This window comes from Macrobrachium rosenbergii, chromosome 21 (genome assembly GCF_040412425.1).
Source record: "Macrobrachium rosenbergii isolate ZJJX-2024 chromosome 21, ASM4041242v1, whole genome shotgun sequence".
In the NCBI taxonomy this organism is placed as follows: Eukaryota; Metazoa; Arthropoda; class Malacostraca; order Decapoda; family Palaemonidae; genus Macrobrachium; species Macrobrachium rosenbergii.
The window spans coordinates 39,586,773-39,604,272 of NC_089761.1; the positions used below are offsets into that span (position 1 = coordinate 39,586,773).

At 35.2% G+C, this 17,500-nt stretch overlaps 1 protein-coding gene across 7 annotated transcripts in view; it reads left to right on the forward strand.

Moving 5' to 3' along the window:
- The window catches only part of LOC136849965 (solute carrier family 45 member 3-like), a 156,568-nt gene that overhangs the window by 115,656 nt on the left and 23,412 nt on the right, over window positions 1-17,500 (forward strand). For 3 of the 7 annotated variants that reach the window (XM_067123489.1, XM_067123490.1, XM_067123492.1), the window contains one exon: window positions 11,999-12,105. The exons of the other annotated variants lie outside the window; for them this stretch is intronic. The gene's annotated coding sequence lies outside the window, so the exon portion shown is untranslated. The remainder of the gene's footprint in view (window positions 1-11,998; window positions 12,106-17,500) is intronic. 7 annotated transcript variants of the gene reach the window in all.

Genomic DNA, 17,500 nt, shown 5'->3' on the forward strand with positions numbered 1-17,500 from the left:
TTTTATTGACGTTAGGGATTTATTTATTTTTTCATTGACATGAAAGTTAATTTTTTCATTGACGTTAGGGATTTGTTTATTTTTTTATTGACTTTAGGGATTTATTTTTTTCATTGACGTTAGGGATTTATTTTTTTCATTGACATGAAAGTTTATTTTTTCATTGACGTTAGGGATTTATTTTTTTAATGACGTTAGGGATTTGTTTATTTTTTTTTATTGACGTTAGGGATTTGTTTATTTTTCACTTACGTTAGAGATTTGTTTATTTTTTTATTGACGTTAGAGATTTGTTTATTTTTTTATTGACGTTAGAGATTTGTTTATTTTTTTTTATTGACGTTAGGGATTTGTTTATTTTTTTATTGACGTTAGGGATTTGTTTATTTTTTTATTGACGTTAGAGATTTGTTTATTTTTTTATTGACGTTAGAGATTTGTTTATTTTTTTATTGACGTTAGAGATTTATTTTTTTATTGACGTTAGAGATTTGTTTCTTTTTTCATTAATGGTAGATATTTGTTTATTTTTTCATTGACATCAGATATTTGTATATTTCATTGATGTTAGAGATTTTTTTATTTTTTCTCATTGACTTTAGATAAATTTTTCATTAATGTTAAATATTTTCCATTAACTTCACGTATTTGTTAATTGCATTCGTTGACGTCAGATTTTTTTTCACTGGCATTAGGTATTTTGTTAATCTTTTTTCATTGACTGAATATTTTTTTTTATTTTTTCATTAATTACTTCTCTCCTTTTTTTCATTGACTAAACATTGGTTTATTTTTCCATTAACTTGTTTGTATGTTTATAAGTACCTTTCTCGTTTATTATGTACGTATGATAATTCATTCCTCGAACTTTCTATCTATTATTTAGTACCCATTCTTCCTCATTTCGCTCCTCCAAATCATGTTTCGATATATTTTATATTTTTTTTATTTATAATGTTGCATATCTCTCACTCCTTTGTTTATCTCTGTAATGCGTATTATCATCAAATTCTGAATCATTTAGCTTTGCTGATAAATTAGTGTGTATGAGACAAACACTTTGTTCTCGTTATTTAATCGTAATTTTATTATATTTATCTTTATTCTGTTTCTCGTTTTTGTCATGCATATATGTGAGCAATATTATTATTATTATTATTATTATTATTATTATTATTATTATTATTATTATTATTATTATTATTCAGAAGATGAAACCTATTCATAGGGAACAAACCCACCGAAGGGGACATTGACTTGAAATTCAAACTTCCAAAGAACATGGTGTTCATTAGGAAGAAGTAAGAGGAAGTAAAGGGAAATACAGAAAAAAGAGATACCACCTATTAAAAAACAAATAAAAGTAAATCAATAAATAGATAAAAATGCATCAAAATGCAAGAAGAACAGGATTAGGGTAGTAATAATAATAATATTGTAATTATTATTTCCTCTCTCTCTCTCTCTCTCTCTCTCTCTCTCTCTCTCTCTCTCTCTCTCTCTCTCTCTCTGTGCGTTATCGAGAAATGATATACACAGAAAATGTGTTATTAAGTGCTATGAAGGTCATGGAAGAGTATGGAGAAATTACATCGTTGTAATTATATTTATCATTTATGACTCACTGGCAACGCTTCATGCCCAGATGCGTCGATTATATCGTTATCATCCTCTTCTCGTTATATAATTCTCGAAATACCTGGTTTTTTTTTTTTTATCTTTTTGTGTATAGTAAGATTATGTCCCGTCTTTCATTACCGTGTTTTATTTTTCTTGATTTGTTTTTATTTTCTTCGTTGTGACAGAATTTTTTTATCTTAAATACTCTTCATTTACTAATTTATATATATATATATATATATATATTTTTTTTTTACTTGTATGTCTTTGGTCTTACTTTAAAGATGCATTATTGGATTCAACCCAGAAGGATTGGATAAACAGTCTTCTTAAATACTGGCAGTCTCCTCTTTTGGGAAAACACACGTAGGAAAAGAGTTCCCGAGCTTGAAAAATGTGAGGATGTTGCCTTACTGGCGTTACTTCCAGGTTAAATTGCGTGCAACCCAAGAAAATCGAGAATACTTGAAAATATATCAGCCGTCCTCGGACTGGTAAGATACTAGAAACTCCAAACGAATCTTCGGTGGTTTCTCTGTCTGAAATGCCTGTCGTGGAAACCTGTGCTAACACATGTATTGCTTACACCTGTAACGCATAACACTTGTAACTCTTTACACATGCATCACTCAACGATCGTTAACGAGCCTACCAGCACCCACTGAAGTCAGCGTACTTCATCTCCTGTAAGTGCTGTGGTGTCACAGGTGTGTGTCTGTATGCTAATTGGCAGTAGCGTTTTATGTTGAGGCTAGCGTTTAATGATAACATTAGCGTTTTATGCCGAGTTGAGCGATATCTGCTAATATTAGCGTTTTATGGTAGGATTAGAGTTTTATGCTAAGATTAGCATTTTATGCTAAGGATAGCATTTGTGCCAAGGATGGCCATGTATGTTAAGGATAACATTATATGGTAAGGATAGCATTTTATGTTAAGTATAGCATTTTATGCTAAGGATAGCATTTTGTGCTAAGGATAGCATTTTATGCTAAGGATAGCATTTTGTGCTAAGGATAGCATTTTATGCTAAGGATAGCATTTCATGCTAAGAATAGCATTTTGTGCTAAGGATAGCATTTTATGCTAAGGGTAGCATATTATGCTAAGGGTAGTATTTTATGTTACGGATAGCATTTTGTGCTAAGGATAGCATTTTATGCTAAGATTAGCATTTCATGCTAAGGATAGCATTTTATGCTAAGGGTAGCATTTCATGCCAAGGATAGCACTTTATGTTGAGATTAGCATTTTGTGCTAAGGATAGCGTATTATGCTAAGGGTAGCGTTTTATGCTGATAATAGCATTTTATGCTAAGGATAGTGTATGCATGCTCTCGAGGTCTTGCTAAATGTGCGTGTGGTTTTATATGTAACATGAGCCCAATGCTCATTTGTAGGTTCTAGTTAAGCATGTGTGTTCCGCGGACTCTACAGATTAGGGCAGGTGTTTTTTATCATTGATCAGTGTCGTTCACACAAGCCTGATGAAACCTTACCAGAGAGAGAGAGAGAGAGAGAGAGAGAGAGAGAGAGAGAGAGAGAGAGAGAGAGAGAGAGAGAGAGAGAGAGAGAGAGAATTGTGGGAATATAATCTATGTCACCAGAGCTGGATGAGGACCGAATGAATATGTATGAGAGGAATATAATCTTAGTTACCAATGTCATTTATATAAGGTGCATAACCGTAGACTTGAATATGCATGAGAGAGAGAGAGAGAGAGAGAGAGAGAGAGAGAGAGAGAGAGAGAGAGAGAGAGAGAGAGAGAGGTGGGTGGGAATCATCTCAGGCGTTAATGTACTATATTGTAATAGAAGCCAAATGGGAAGTAAATGTTAGAGAGAGAAAGAGCGAGAGAGAGAGATGGGTGGAAATAATCGGAGGCGTTAGCATACTATATTTGTAACAGAAGCCAAATGGGAAGTAAATGGCACAGAGAGAGAGAGAGAGAGAGAGAGAGAGAGAGAGAGAGAGAGAGAGAGAGAGAGAGAGAGGGAGGGGTGTGAGTAATCTCAGGCAGAATGTACAATATTTGTAATAGGAACTAAATGGTAGAGAAGAGAGAGAGAGAGAGAGAGAGAGAGAGAGAGAGAGAGAGAGAGAGAGAGGTCTGCCTCAAGCCATCACAACAGGAATGAAACGAGCAGCCTCTTAAGTAGTCCAGGCCACAGAAGGCAAGATTCTTTTCTGGTACGTTCGGATATTTCTCCCGGAATAATCCGACAAGCAAGGACCGTATATTCCTTCGCATCCGGACAGGGGAAGAAACCCTCATTTATCCGGACAGAGGAAACCCTCATTATCCAGACATATAGGGAAACCTCATTATCCGGACGTGTAAGGAACCCCTCGTTGTGCGGACACACGTAGAAGTCAGATCTGGGCAGTTTTTCCTTGTAAGGTCATATTGTTGATATTTTGGTCCGCCAGTCTTTCGCGAGTTCAGGTTTGGGTGCAGAGAACTGGATATGATTACATTTATTATTTTTTTTCTTTTTATTTTTTTTTTTTTATATATGCTCTTGAGTGAAGACAACCTGAATCACTCAATTTTCTTGTTTTTTGATTGAGTTCAGTTTTGCTGTCATATAAGTCGTTTTTCAGTTCATTTTGTTGAAGGTCTAATGTTCTCAGGGTCTGGCTATCCATCTATCTGTCTGTCTGTCGGTCGGTCTAGTTTGTTGTTTATTGCCATTTTCAATCAGTCAATAAATGCGTTGCATTTTTAAGAAGTTCATACCCTGTTCTGTCTTCAATTTGTGATTCCCCTAATAATACTTGCCCGTCCTAATGTTAGTGAGGACACCTTACATTGCCTGCTCTTCTCAAATGTAGCCTCCCGGCAGGGTGGTAGTTCCATCAGGGAACTTCACGTGGTGCACTGTAGGCATTACTGAAGGGTGTTTGCAACGTCCCTTCGGCCGGAGCTGCCTTCACTTTTGAACCATTTACTCTACCTCCGTTCCAGCTTCCTTTCTAAGATTGTGCTGTCCAGCCTCTCTGACTAGTGTCTCTTAGTGCAACTGGGGGTTACTCCCAGTTTCACCTTTAGATCCTTGTTCTTCATCTATAGTATTTGGATCTCTTTATCTTGCTGTCCAACCACTCCAACTCCCTGTTTCCAGTCTTAACACGTAGCCTGCAGGGTAAGGACTAGGCAAGGAGCAGCAAGTTTGTTGGGTAGGGCATAACTTTCCTTGCTCTTACCCTGCAGTACCCTGCTGTTCCTTTCTTTGTTCTTACCCTTCCTTAACTTGCCTTACATTTCTTCACGTGTATTTGGATCTCTTTATCTTGCTGTCCAACCACTCCAACTCCCTGTTTCCAGTCTTAACACGTAGCCTGCAGGGTAAGGACTAGGCAAGGAGCAGCAAGTTTGTTGGGTAGGGCATAACTTTCCTTGCTCTTACCCTGCAGTACCCTGCTGTTCCTTTCTTTGTTCTTACCCTTCCTTAACTTGCCTTACATTTCTTCACGTGCCCGACACAGCAGCTCATTTTAAGTGGCATATTTTCTATGCCTTACCCAACTACCTTGCTGTTCCTTTCTTTGTCCTTACCCTGCAGTACTTTTCCTTAGCTTACCTTACATTTCCTGCTGTTCCTTTCCTTGTCCTTACCTTACCCACCTTACCTTACCCCTTACCTTACCATACCTTAAATTTCCTCTTCTTCTCTTAACAACGTCTACTAACGTGGCAGATTTTACCTAACCTACCAAACAGCCCTGCTGTTCCCTTCCTTGTTGTTACCCTGCAGCACGCTTCCTTACCTTACCTTATATAGTCTTACCTTACATTGTCTTACATTTCCTTCACATCCTATAACTTAACGATGCTTATTAACTTAAAAAATTTTCCCTGCCCTACCCAACAACAATGCTGTTCCTCTTCTTATCCTTATACCCTTCAGTACCCTACCTTACCCTACTTTACCTTACCTTTCTTAGTGTTCCTTTCCTTGTCCTTGATCTACAGTACCCTTCCTTTCCAAACTTTACCTTACCTTTCCTACCATTCCTTTCCTTGTCCTTACCCTGCAGTACCATACCTTACATTACCCTACCTTACCCCACATAACCTTTTCTTACCCAAGTTAGTGATTCCCCCCGCCCTACGCAACCCAGCCGAGGGAACGCCCTCTGAGCCAGGTCTAGATTTCAGCATTGCAGTGCCCGACGCTCACCTTGACCCCTTGTCGCAACTTGCAGGAGCAACACGTGGCCCTTAGGTTGTCGATTCGGACGAGTTTTTTCCCTGCTAGAGTGGTTGTTGCGTCATCGTGGGTATGCGGGTATCGGAGCGAGCCTCCTGTAGTCTGGGCTTACAGTCTTGGTGGTGGGGATACCCGCCCTTCCGTTGTTGGAGTTGTGTAAAGAAATTTGTGTGTGTATATGTATGTATGTATGTATATATATATATATATATATATATATATATATATATATATATATATATATATATATATATATATATATATATATATATATATATATATATATATATATATATATATATATATATATACAGTATTGAAAGAGAGAGAGAGAGAGAGAGAGAGAGAGAGAGAGAGAGAGAGAGAGAGAGAGAGAGAGAGAGAGAGAGAGAGAGAAATAAATTCAATTGTAGCTGGAAGCTAATCGTTTTCTCTTACAAACTGGGCCAATTATATTTTATATAAATATATATATTTGTGCGCTTTTGTTGTACGCATTACAATTTATGTTTTCCACGTAATTTTATCTTTTATTTGTTCTACTTCTGCGTCCTTAGATCCATTTCCCAATTATATTTATAGTTTTTTTTTTTTACTTCTATGGCTTTTAAAATATCTGTTTCCATTTATTTTCTTAAACCAATCGATATGTCATTTGATGAGGGTTAAAATCTTTTGTCTCAGTAGGTAACTTCAGGTACCATTCATTTACCTGAGTTGTCAGTATTCTGTGTTTTGTCATAGCTACTTTACGGGCTGCTCTGTGAGCAAGAGCCCGTGCTGGCACAAAGCCAACTTGATCAAAAACAACAACAGCAAAATAGCTACTGAGAAAGTCTTCTCAATTAGGGCATTGAGGTTTTGTGAGTTTGTGTGTTTTAGTGTGTGTGTGTTGACAGGGACATTTGATTGTTTGTGTTGAAAGGGACGCTTGAGTGTTTGTGTGTGTGTGTTGAAAAATACATTTGATTGTGTGTGTGTATGTGTGGAAAAGGACATTTGTTTGTGTGTTGGAAAAGGACATTTGATTGTGTGTGTGTTGGAAAAGGACATTTGATTGTGTGTGTGTGTGTTGAAAAGGACATTTGAATTTGTGTGTGTGTGTTGGAAAAGGACATTTGATTGTGTGTGTGTTGGAAAAGGACATTTGATTGTGTGTGTGTGTGTTGAAAAGGACATTTGAATTTGTGTGTGTGTGTTGGAAAAGGACATTTGATTGTGTGTGTGTGTGTTGAAAAGGACATTTGAATTTGTGTGTGTGTGTTGGAAAAGGACATTTGATTGTGTGTGTGTGTGTGTTGAAAAGGACATTTGAATTTGTGTGTGTGTGTGTTGGAAAAGGACATTTGATTGTGTGTGTGTGTGTTGAAAAGGACATTTGAATTTCTGTGTGTGTGTTGGAAAAGGACATTTGATTGTGTGTGTGTGTGTGTTGAAAAGGACATTTGATTGTGTGTGTGTTGAAAAGGACATTTGAATTTCTGTGTGTGTTGGAAAAGGACATTTGATTGTGTGTGTGTGTGTGTGTTGAAAATGACATTTGAATTTCTGTGTAAGTGTGTTGGAAAAGGACATTTGATTGTGTGTGTGTGTGCGTATGTTAGAAAGGACATTTGAGTGTTTGTGTGTTGAAAAGGACACTTCAGTTCACAAGGACATTCAAATAGGAGTTGAAGAAAGGACACTGTGAGTGCATGTGTACTGCTAACAATATTTGAATTTCTGTCCGAAGCCTTTGTTAAAATGGAAATTGAATGTAAAACTGAGCAGGGGGGAAATCGGCCGTCTGTTCCTGGTATCCTCTCTCTCTCTCTCTCTCTCTCTCTCTCTCTCTCTCTCTCTCTCTCTCTCTCTCTCTCTCTCTCTCTCGTAAATTGCCCGTATTACCGTCAGACCGTTTTAGCCAACCATGTTCGACAAGGAATTTCAGTGTCGTTATTCTTCTAGGTTTTAGCCCCAAGCTTTTATTTTATTTTATTTTTTTTTTTATTTGCACTGCTGTGTCCTCTAGCTTGTTTTTGAAAAGCGAGTGACAATAATAATAATAATAATAATAATAATAATAATAATAATAATAATAATAATAAAAATGCTGTTTTTTCGAACCCGGTTATAAGGAAGTGTGTGTGTGTGTGTGTGTTTTCGATATATATATATATATATATATATATATATATATATATATATATATATATATATATATATATATATATATATATATGTATACGCTGCTTAGTAGGATCTTGGTAACCAAGTGTTTAGCTTCCATTCTGCTGAGGTTTTCGACAAGTGCTTAGTTTCCGCTTCCATTCTGCTGAGGTTTTCGACGAGTGTTTAGTTCCCCCCTTCCATTCTGCCCAGGTTTTCGACAAGTGCTTAGTTTCCTCTTCCGTTCTGCTTAGGTTTTCGACAAGCGTTTAGTTTCCCATTCCATTCTGCTTAGGTTTTCGACAAGTGTTCAGTTAACAGTTCCATTCTGCTTAGTTTTTCGACAAGTGTTTAGTTTCCCATTCCATTCTGCGTAGGTTTTCGACAAGTGTTTAGTTCCCCTTCCATTCTGCTTAGGTTTTCGACGAGTGTTTAGTTTCCCCTTCCATTCTGCTTAGGTTTTCGACAACTGTTTAGTTGCCCCTTCCACTCTGCGTAGGTTTTCGACAAGTGCTTAGTTTCCCCTTCCATTCTGCCTAGGTTTTCGACAAATGTTTAGTTTCCCCTTCCATTCTTATTCGGGGAAACTTTCAGATGATTTGCGGTGATTGGCGATTGTCATGGTCTGTGATTAGGGCTTGATTTGGATTCGCTTGTCAAAGGCACCGAACGAAATTGGGTTTTGTTTGTGATGCTTTTGAGGTTTTGAGAATTCCGTGTTGGGAGAAGATTGATACGGCCTTGTGCATAGGTGTGTGTGTGTGTGTGTGTGTGTGTGTGTGTGTTAATGCTTAAGAGAGAGAGAGAGAGAGAGAGAGAGAGAGAGAGAGAGAGGGGAAAATTTATATTTTTGAGAGAAATCAAGTTTTTTAAGAGAGAGAGAGAGAGAAATTAATTTTTTTGAGATAAAATTTTAGAGAGAGAGAGAGAGAGTGAGGAAGCTAATTTTGTTAGAAACAGAGAAATTAAATTTATTTGAGAGAAAAATTTTTAAGAGAGAGAGAGATTTATTTAAGAGATAATTTTTTTAAAAGAGAGAGAGAGAGAGAAATAAATTTTTAGAGAGAGAGAGAGAGAGGTAGTAATGGATTTTTTTTTATCATCGTTTCGTCAGAAAGCCAGAGAGACAAATTAAGAGAGAGGATACCTCAGAATGACAGACAGACAGACGTAGAGGATGCTCAGTTTCTCTCTCTCTCTCTCTCTCTCTCTCTCTCTCTCTCTCTCTCTCTCTCTCTCTCTCTCTCTAGATTCAGAATGTGAATAACGACTTCTTTTCTCTTTTTATGTACGTCACACCACTCTTTCTCCTTCGTAGACTAAGCAGATTTGACCCTTTTATACCCTTCCAAGTGACCTTGACCCCGTTTCTCAAAGGTCAGCTGACACATGACCCTCAGAATAAAACATTAAACCAGCAAAGTTTAATATTAAACCTGAAATGTTACATACATATATATATATATATATATATATATATATATATATATATATATATATATATATATATATATATATATACTTCAGGCTGTGGTGTCCGACTTTAATGGTACGGCCACCGAGTCGGGCCAAATCACCCAGACAATAGCAGTGAGGAAGAGTAGCCATCGACCCGCCGCTCGTAAGCGGAAAGATTATAGGAATCTCCTTGGGTAATCTCCCACAGAGCTTTCACCCCGTAAGGGAGTAGTGCCGTCAGTGCACCTCATGCGGTGCACTGTAGGCATTACATAAGGTTCTTTGCAGCGTCCCTTCGGCCCCTAGCTGCAACCCCTTTCATTCCTTTTACTGTACCTCTGTTCACATTCTCTTTCCTCCTTCTGACTCTCCACCCTCTCTAACAATTGTTTCACAGTGCAACTGCTTTGAGGTTTTCCTCCTGTCACACCTTTCAAACCCTCTTACTGTCAATTTCCCTTTCGGCGCTGAATGACCTCATAGGCCCCAGCGCTTGGCCTTTGGCCGAAATTCTGTGATTTATTCTACTCCATAAACCTTTCAGTTTCACCTCATAGCGAATTGACAGCCGGGTGGAATGGCAGTTAGTAGCAGTCATTTAAAAACTAAGTAGTGTCAAGATGGATCCGTTTGTGAGTGTGTTCAGCTGTCGACTGGACATCGTCAGCTGTGTCAACAGGCCCTGTAACCGAGTATCTCGATTAAGGCTTTCGGTAATCAAGCCGTTGGAGGAAGTGAAGTAATGGCATATATTACTGACTCTCTCTCTCTCTCTCTCTCTCTCTCTCTCTCTCTCTCTCTCACACACATATGTATATATATGTATATATAATATATAATATATATATATATTATGTATGCATGTATATATACATATACATGTATATGTGTATATATAATTGTATGTCTGTGTGTGTTTGTATATGTGTGTATATATATGTATGTGTAATATATATATATATATATATATATATATATATATATATATATATATATATATATATTGTGTGTGTGTATGTGTATAAATTTATAAATACATACGTGTGTATGCATAGTTATAGGTTATTTCGTATACCGTATTCTGATTCAGTATTATGAAATGTTCATGTGATGTATATTACAGAACGAATAATGACGTCAGGTCTGTGGGGTTAAAAGCACTAAAATGAATACGTTATATGTAAATTTACATGTGTAGACGTACACACACTCAAAACTCGAAATGAAACCGGCTAACTAGATATATTATATTATTATTATTATTATTATTATTATTATTATTATTATTATTATTATTATTATTTGTTTTTGTCCGTGATGTTTTACAGTTAATATTGTTTTTGTTGCTGTAAATATTTAGGGTGTTGCCTGTTTTATTAATATAATTATACTGCAATTAATCAATTACAATTTAAAAGGCAGTCTTTGTCTTCCTTTTATGTAATTGCAGTGGTAATTATAGCAGAGAGAGAGAAGGAGAGAGAGAGAGAGAGAGAGAGAGAGAGAGAGAGAGAGAGAGAGAGAGAGAGATGTGTGTGAGGGAGTTCTCCTCATCAGAAGCATATTTTCGGCCTATCTCATTTGCCTGAGGCCATATCACCCCCCACCCCACCCAAGGCAACCTCGCCCCACCCCACCCCCGAGAGAGAGAGAGAGAGAGAGAGAGAGAGAGAGAGAGAGAGAGAGAGACAGACAGACAGAGACAGAGACAGAATGTTTGTGTACTCCTCATCAGGAACAATTTCGACCCAACTCTTATGCTTTAGGCAATATTACCCCCTCTTTCTCTTTCCTTCTCACCCCTCCGCCGTTGACACCCCACCCCGCCTACAGTAGGTGTGCCACAGTGACATTTTAGGCGCTGCCAAACTTGCAAAAAAAAAAAAAAAAAAAAAAAAAAAAAAAAAAAGATTCTGGCACTGGATGAAATTGACGACACGAAACTCCCCGATGACATTTGCGTTTTGATTTACTTCTGAGTTATTTTTTGTACGTCACGTGCATACTGAGGTATTATTATTATTATTATTATTATTATTATTATTATTATTATTATTATTATTATTATTAATGTTGTTGTTGTTGTTTAGAAATTGCATATGATAATATTTTGTCAGTTTTCAATATTAAAGCATTATTATTATTAGTAGTTAATCTCTCTCTCTCTCTCTCTCTCTCTCTCTCTCTCTCTCTCTCTCTCTCTCTCTATATATATATATATATATACTGTATATATATATATATATATATATATATATATATATATATATATATATATATATATATATACTGTATATATATATATATAGTACAATCTTTCCCAATTTTAAACTTCTAACTTTTAGACAATCACCATAAATCTCTCTCTCTCTCTCTCTCTCTCTCTCTCTCTCTCTCTCTCTCTCTCTCTCTATATATATATATATATATATATATATATATATATATATATATATATATATATATATATATATATATATATAGTACAATCTTTCCCAGTTTTAAACTACTGCTTTTAGACAATCACCATAAATCTCTCTCTCTCTCTTCCACGCAGGTAAGCGACTTAGCCAGCCAGTTGCCCTCAGGTGTTCGCGGGAAAAGGGCACTGCGCAAACCTTGCGCGCGCGCTCATACATACGCAAATGCGCACAAATACACCAGGTGTGTCTTTAATTAGCCTTCTCCTTGACGAGTTGCCAGTTTCAGATTAAGAATTATCTTTAAAGAAACATCTGAAATTAATGTGATTAGGGTGTAACTGTTGGGTTTCGAAAACTTGGCATTTGGAAGACCTTTGCTTTCGAAAATGCCCCGTTGAGAAATCAGTGCCCTCTTATTTTTGGGTATGATTGCCACGTGTTTGTGGAGTTTTCTTTGACATTTTATATATGATTTTATATTTTTTTAAATAATTGCGACGTGTTTATAGAGTTATCTGTGATATTTCATATTTCGTTTAATATTTTTTTATAATTGTAACGTGTTTATGATATTCTCTTTGGGATTTCATATTTTGTTTAATATATATAATTGCGATGTGTTAATGGAATCATATGTGACCTCTCATATATATATATATATATATATATATATATATATATATATATATATATATATATATATATATATATATATATATATATATATATATATATATATATATATATATATATATATATATATATATATATATATATATATATATATATATATATATATATATATATATTTATATATATATATATATATATATATATATATATATATATATAACATATATATATATATATATATATATATATATATATATATATATATATGTATTTATAAATATATATATATATATATATATATATATATATATATATATATATAATTTATATATTAGATTTTATGTATACACATGCGTACACGCTAGCTAGTCCCAAGCCTTGATAATGAATCGAAAGTTAACCGTAGAATTATTGCTCCTGCCATTTTTAAATACCAAGTGTTACTGGAACTTGCTACAACTCTTAGCAATCTTGTACAGGCATCAGTGGGTCATTATAAGAAAACAAAGCCAGCAGAGTACCTGCTACCAGCCTCAGTCGACTAGCTACCGGGTACATTGTTCATTGATTTTAACAAAGTAGAGTAATCTCTAGGGATGATAGGTTCGGGAATAAGATTTAAAGGAGAGAGAGAGAGAGAGAGAGAGAGAGAGAGAGATTATTCAAAGCCTTTACGAGAGAGAGAGAGAGAGAGAGAGAGATCATTCAAAGCTTTTACGAGAGAGGGAGAGAGAAAGAGAGATTATTCAGAGTTTTCAGACAGAGAGAGAGAGAGAGAGAGAGAGATCATTGAAAGCTTTTACGAGAGGAGGTATTTTGTTTATTAAATTAATGTAATTTCGTCCAGTCTGTAATTAAATTTCACTGTGTAATTAAGCAGCTGTATGTTTTATTATTTTAATATTCGATTGGAAGCTTGTAATGAATTTGTGTAATCTGCTCCAGTTACTTTTAATTACCAATACTTGTTGCTAAACCTATTAACGTGTTGGGTTTTTGCAAAACTGTGCCATAAACTAATGCGCTCTCTCTCTCTCTCTCTCTCTCTCTCTCTCTCTCTCTCTCTCTCTCTCTCTCTCTCTCTCTCTCCGGCTTCCGGAAAATCTTTGAATAAGGTGCAAATATTTAGAAGTCTGGTGCAGTGCTCTTTCCAGGTAATTGTCGTATTACAAAATTCGACGTTCGCAAAACCGAACACTTTGGGGGTTTTGTTTTGAGTAAAATGCCTTGCTGTAAGTGTTTTGGGTCCTCTAAAAAAATGTTTTGAGGTTTTCCAAGCACCCCATTGAACTTAGGCTGATGGTTGCAAAGAAAATCACAGTTAAACAAGCACATTGTACACGCACATATATACAGGCATATACACGAATATATATATATATATATATATATATATATATATATATATATATATATATATATACTGTATATATATAACTTCGTATAGAGTGAAAGCTTATTTGACGCTTCTTTCGTTACCTTAACACTTCAGATTGATCGATTGGCTATCTAGGTCAACTGGCCTACACGCAACCCACTCGAGTACGAACGAACATAACATAACCTTTGGATGTAATGATTTAGTGATATATATATATATATATACACACACACACACATATATATATATATATATATATATATATATATATATATATATATATATTTATATATATATATATAAATGTTTTGTGTATACATATACATATGTAAACTCTAATTGATTTGTAGATGGTCGTATGGTATGTAAGACCAGTATTGATGACGAATAGTGAGAGAGAGAGAGAGAGAGAGAGAGAGAGAGAGAGAGAGAGAGAGAGAGAGAGAGAGAGAGAGAAAATGTAACCTAATCTCTAACGTTAAGGAGTATGTCCTTTATCTGAGGATTATATTTTGATGACGTGTTTTAAGAAAAGTTCGTCTCAGGTAATGCCTCATGTTTTGTTTACTTGACATCGGTCCTAGGTAGACGAATTGTTTTCTAAAATGCCTGGACATGATTTACCTTTTACAGATTATACGAATTGTTTCCTAAAGTTTCTGTATGTGTTACCTTTTACAGACTAGACGAAACATTTCCCAGAATTTCTGGATATGAGTTACCTTGAACAGATGAAACCAGTTATTTTCCATAATTTCTAGATATGAGTTATCTTTAAAAAGATTAGACGAATTATTTTCCAGAATTTCTGGATATGAGTCACCTTTACAGATTATACGAATTATTCCCCGGAATTTCTGGATATGAGTTACCTTTTACAGATTAGACGAATTATTTTCCAGAATTTCTGGATATGGGTTACCTTTTAAAGATCAGACTATTTCCCAGAATATCAGGATATGAGTTACCTTTACAGATTATAGAATTATTTCTTAAAATTTCTGGATAAGAGTCACCTTTTACAGATGAGACCAGGTTATTTTCCAGAATTTCTGAAATGAGTTACCTTCACAAATTATGCGAATTATTTCCCAGAATTTCTGGATATGAATTGCCTTGAACAGATGAGACCAGTTATTTTCCATAATTTCTAAATGTTAGTTACCTTTAAAAGATTAGGCGAATTATTTTCCAGAATTTCTGGATATGAGCTACCTTTTACAGATGAGACTGATTGTTTTCCGAAATTTCTAAAGAAAATCCCTTTCAGAATGTTGGTTTCATGCTGTTTTCTGAATGTTAGACTTGAGTATATTTGGCAAATGTTAATGAATACCCTTTGGAATGTTGTTGTTCAAAGTAAATACAGTATTTAAAAGTTAGACAGCATGACATAGAAAGGTCAATATGTGACCTTCTGAATGTTGTTATTCAAAGCAAACACGGTATAAAAAAGTTAGACAACATTACGTAGAAATGTTAATATGTGACCTTTCGAATGTAAGGATTTAAAGTAAAATTTAAAACTCTAAGGTAAATGAAGTATTTAAATGTATGACAACATTACGTAACATTCTGAATGTTAGCCTTCAGAAATTTTAATTTAAAATTTTCAGGCAAAGTACTTAAAAGAAAAGTTTGGCGTGAAATGTCTCTCAGTTATCAAAGGGCTGAAAGAAAATAGATTTTGAAATATATTTCCTTCAGTATCTATTTCTAATTATTTCCAAACTTTAAGCAGCGGTCATCATGAAAGGAAATCATTGAAAGAGACTCTCTCTCTCTCTCTCTCTCTCTCTCTCTCTCTCTCTCTCTCTCTCTCTCTCTCTCTCTCTCTCTCTCTCTTACTCATAATATTTCAGTCTTTAATCGATCCCATGAGTTTCATAATGTGTTGAATTATATTCCTCTCTCTCTCTCTCTCTCTCTCTCTCTCTCTCTCTCTCTCTCTCTCTCTCTCTCTCTCTCTCTCTCTCTCTGGACACACGTACAAGCCCAGGCCAGAATTAAACCCTCACTTGATTCCAAGTTGATGCATGTTGATGCTCTGAAGAGAGCTTCTGGTCCCGTTGGAATTTCCATTCTATTCCAAGCGGCTTTGCAGTTCCCCCTTGGAATTTGTGTCATATTCCGGGATGTGCATACTCTCTCTCTCTCTCTCTCTCTCTCTCTCTCTCTCTCTCTCTCTCTCTCTCTATATATATATATATATATATATATATATATATATATATATATATATATATATATATATAAATATATATATATATATATATATATACATATATATGTGTATATATATATGTATATATATAGTGTAATTAACGTACGAAATTAACGTCTTTCAAAAATAATGTCATTTATAGACTGTGTCAAATTTCTGTATGAGAGAGAGAGAGAGAGAGAGAGAGAGAGAGAGAGAGGGCATGAATATAATTCAAAACATTATGAAACTCATGGGATTGGATAAAGATTGAAATGGTATGAGTAACAGAGAGAGAGAGAGAGAAAGTAGTGAATTTATCAAACGGCATAAACAGTGCCAAGTTGTTTTGGATGCTTACACAGTGTTTTATGAAACTAAAGCTCCTGACGTTGTTTACCATTCATAAAGGTGAACATGTTTCCACTCTCCTTTATCTCTTATTCTCATTCTGTGTGCGCATATATATATATATGTGTGTGTGTGTGTGTGTGTGCGTGTGCGTAAGGTATTGTATTGTAATATGGTAATTTTGTGATAGAATGCCAACCATCTTGTCGTAGATCGAAAGGTTCCCAAGCTGTCGTGCTGATTTGGATATATTTTGCGCATTTTTTTTTTCGAAGGAATTGTATTCTTGACTTCTCTTATTCAAGGGCCTGATGATGCTTATGTACCCATGAAAGATATATATATATATATATATATATATATATATATATATATATATATATATATATATATATATATATATATATTCACACCCAATCTCACAATAGATACAAATCTGTATGCATGTTCGCAAAGACATACAAACTCATCTTCCTACGTATAATAAACTCCTAAACTCCTTGTTATTCATACAAGTGTATTTGCAGATATACAACCATATCTATCTTTTTAAATCTAGTTGACATCCTCCCATCGTATAACATCTTAGAACAAAATATGTTTACGACGAAATGCCTGCGGATCCTGCTAAGGTGACTGACACTGCCAGCAGGCTTTTATGTTTCTACGTGTAGGTCGTCATCTGTCATTTGAAGCTATGTGCGTAGCCTCCGGGTCTCCATCTGTCAAATTACACTTATAATCTTCCTCAACGACGTCACTCGACTGATGTTCCACACTTGAGACGATGGGTTTAGATGCTTACGCGTGTTTGGCACACGGGTTTGGCGCCGGAGGGTGCCAGATGGCGCGTTTGTGTTTAGAGAGAGAGAAGTGACGTCGCCCTCAAGACAGGCATACGTGTACTTGAATTAGGGAATGAAAGAGTTTATTGAATTAAGGAATGGAAGAGTTTATTGAATTTGGGAATGGAAGAGTGTTTTGAATTTTGAAATAGAAGGTTGTGGAAGCTTGTATTGAATTTTGAAGTAGAAGATTGGATTGGATTTTGAAATAGACGATTGCATT